A 3,601-nucleotide genomic window follows, 5' to 3' on the forward strand; every position below is an offset into this window, starting at 1 on the left:
GATGGAGCTCGTTAGCCCGTAAGGCAATCCATCTACGTCCTGAGGACCTCACTGCCACCGTCCAAGCGTGCTTGGCCCCGGCAGATGAACCTCAGGATTAAAGGGTGGGCTCAGTTCTGCGCACACTGTGTCTCACCTAAAAAATCCAATGCGCAGGCTGGAAGGTGGAAAGACCTTCCCCGGTTCTTCATTCGCGAAGAGACTGGCCATTACATTACATTACATATATAAAAATAGTTTTTGGAAATCATACTGGACATGTTCATGGGACAGCACACCACTCTCACCCCTGTCAGACTTCAACAGGGATGGAACGTACTCATGAAGCTGTAAGAGGGAAGTGTACAGAGAGACAAGAGGCTGTGGGGTACAGTAGGAACAGATGAAGGTATGGTAGAATTAGTAAAGTTTCACAATCAATGTAACTAAGCACATCTACTCTGCAAAGGTCACAGTTGAGGCATTCACAGGTGATAAAATCTTTCAGATAGGTAAGTCAGTCAAATGGATCTTGAAATTCTCTGATATTAGCTCTTTTCTTGTTTGGGGTTGTTTCAAGGAGTGGTTTTTCTTGCATCTGTGCTTAGTTGGTTGTTGCTTGAATCAGGATGTGTGTTTAAGATTTGCTGCAAAGCTCATTTGGCTCTCTGCAAGATCCTGCAGTTTATTCAGTGAACACTGATTTAGGCCCATTTAGCATCTGGGACAAAAAATGTAAGTACAGATAATGCTGAGTCATGCCTTTGACCTGCTGGAACAACTCTCACTGCCTTGAAACTCGCCCTTACTGCTATAGCTGTCTCTGTTTCTCTCGCTGCAAACATGAATGATACCTGTCTTGTAAAGCATTCTGAGATCTACTGTTGTGCTGTGTTTTTTGTTATTATCTCTGAATTGTGTCCAATAAATTTTCATTAAGTCTTCCCCAGAGTTTGACCCCCACAGAGTGCCAGTGGGAATGTTCTCGAGGATCTTCTTTCTGTTCACACAGACCTGACATCAGACAGTCCAATAGCCTTGGTGCAACCAAATATCCATTGCCTTTCCTCAGGAAAGGACTGAGGGATCTTGGGTCAGAAATGGTCAAAGGTATTGTTGATGCATTCAGCTGCTGTTACAGAGCAGTAAGTTCACTGAACTATTATCTGTGTCGTATTCATACAGCAATGATTAAAGTCTTACACTTGGCTGAGACATCAAATCTGACATAGGTTAGCTTTAAAAATTTCTGTTGCAAAGATCCACAGATGTTCATTTGTTTACCTGTTCCAAATAATGGGAGTAAAACAATAGGTCTTGAAATATAGTTACTGAATATGTTTTTAATTTTGTACTATTTAAGCTCAGGTTATCCTCCAAAAAGGGTTTAACCTAAATGAACCTTCTCTACCAACAGTAACTCAAGCAATTTGAATAATTACATAAATGGTTTTCACAATCATCTGCTCCAAGATGAAAAGGTTCACCTCTCTATGTATAATTTCTGTATTAGCCATCTGATACAGAAATGAGCCTCTCTGAGTCACACAGTATCAATCTGAGTTTGCTGCCCTGGAAGCAAACAGGAGTTTTTCAATCAGAGCTGACATCATTAGACAACTGAGAAAAAACCTACAAACTCTGTGCATGCTGAACCTGCTGGGTAGAGAAGGTGGGTGTTCAGTGGTAGGTACTGCTGAGGCAAAGGTTCTTTTCTTCATTGCTACTACTGACCTCTTGCATGGGACCTTCTTCCTATGAGTGAATTGCATTGATTAGCCACTGTAAAAATCTGAATGGCAGCCTGTGAAACCCAGTTCTGTCTCTGTTTAGATACTCCTGCCAGGCAGAAAAGCAGAAATCTATGTTTGTTCTTACTTCCCTTTCTAATTTTGTCTCCTACCATGCCTTTTTTATGGTGTTAATTAGGGTATTACAGACTAACCTGCAAACCGTAATGTGCAGAGAGAACAGAAGTTACTAATTTCAAAATAAAATCCTTTCTCTCTTTCTTTTAAAAAAGCCAGCATAGTGGAAAGAAGTAGATTTGATGGCTGACTGTAATGGATTCAAATTATGATGAGTGTTGAACGAGCTGCCAAGCTCTGTACATCCCTCAAGATTTGTCTTTGGTAGCCAGTTGGCTGGCAAACTAACCCTGTTATGTTATTGTCCTGAAAGTTATATGTCTTGTTGCTTCACTAAGCTATGATATTGTAAAAGGTTCAGGAATATAATTGGAATAGGCTTGAATGCTCTATTTAAACACATGTAAAAGGTACATGGATTTGATCTGGAATCCAAATCCATATTTTCTGACTAACCTGTTTGTAAAGGGTTGGTCACAGAGAATTTTGAGAGAAATGAAACTGTAGACTTGTTTTGCATTTGCTCTCTTTTATTTTTGCATCCTTCCATTGGCAGTGTTTTTGTGTTCTTTTTGGATGCTTGCAGAGGCAGCACAGCCCTCTCTGTGTTTTGTTTTGCAAGCTGTTCTTACTGACAACTTCTGTTTTTCATTTTCTGAGTCGTCTGAGTCATTAGGCTTATCTTTGTGTGTCAACTGATGTGCATAGTGATGCTGAGGCAGAGTAATCCAGTACTTGTACTTGACATTTGTCATGTCAGGCACTTCTCAGCATTGCACATGTAAATACAATGAGATTTTGCAAAAGCAAGACTTCATTTGCCTGAGTTTGTACTCTTTCAAACCAATTAGACTTGAAATTCTCCCCACACTATACAGGCCTCTATATTGTATATATTTCTTCATAATTTTCTTTTATTTTAAAATTACACCCAAGAAACTTAGCACATTTTTGTATTCAAAAGAGTATACCTGTGAAAGATTATGAAGGAATAAAATCTATTTCTTTGCCATACTCTATAATTTTTTTGTTGTTGTTGGTAAATGGCAAGCTATTTTTAAAAGAAAATCTTACTTTCTGAATATTTTTTGGGTTTCTTTTTGCCATGCTTATCCCACAGAGATTTCATGCTGTGAAAGATACCCTTTAATTATCTTGCTGTGTGGAAGCTGCTTCTTGGAAATGGATGGTGCAATACGTGGTAATATTTAATTTCTTGTGATCTGAGTTGAGATCTTGACTTGGGTAAAAGCTAATGGGAAGTTTGTAGACTGGACAGTAAAGCAAAGGAACTAATTGGTTTGAAGGGAGAACCATCTCTTTGAAGAGGATACTAAAGTGATAATAGGTGATAATTCAGCAAAATAGGTGTATTCACTTTTTCTGACTGAAGTAAGTAGAGAATTGCTCACAGCTGCTTTTCTGCTTTTATATTTGTTATTTACCTTGAATCCAAACTTTACTTCTAGAGGAAACCATATTTGCCAGCAAGGAAACATAGTGATGTTGTTCAAGGTTGACACGTTGTTCATGGCTACATTTGCCACCTGTTAAAGACTTTCTGAAAGAAAAATGTTCCCTCTCTCAGATTATTCCACTTGTAAAGGAAGATAAAAACGCACCATTTGTTGATGTGGCAAACTTTGAGCAGAAGGGAAAGTAATTTACGGTAAATTTCTACACTTTTTTCCTAAGGCAGATCTTCCACTACTTGGAAGAAGATAGGATAGAATGGTGGATGCATCTACTTAGAC

The 3,601-nt window shown here is 38.8% G+C and overlaps 1 long non-coding RNA gene across 1 annotated transcript in view; it reads right to left on the minus strand.

Annotated features, from left to right (window-relative positions):
- Positions 1-906: 906 nt before the first annotated feature.
- The window catches only part of LOC114068322, an 11,758-nt gene continuing 9,063 nt past the window's right edge, over positions 907-3,601 (minus strand). Inside the window, exons 2-3 of the long non-coding RNA XR_003573562.1 lie at positions 1,714-1,734; positions 907-1,111 (exon numbers count right to left, since the gene is read on the minus strand). This is a non-coding gene — a long non-coding RNA (uncharacterized LOC114068322). The remainder of the gene's footprint in view (positions 1,112-1,713; positions 1,735-3,601) is intronic.

This window comes from Empidonax traillii, unplaced genomic scaffold (genome assembly GCF_003031625.1).
Source record: "Empidonax traillii isolate 1590-97213 ecotype Southwest subspecies unplaced genomic scaffold, ASM303162v1 scaffold1039:size287584, whole genome shotgun sequence".
Taxonomy (NCBI): Eukaryota; Metazoa; Chordata; class Aves; order Passeriformes; family Tyrannidae; genus Empidonax; species Empidonax traillii.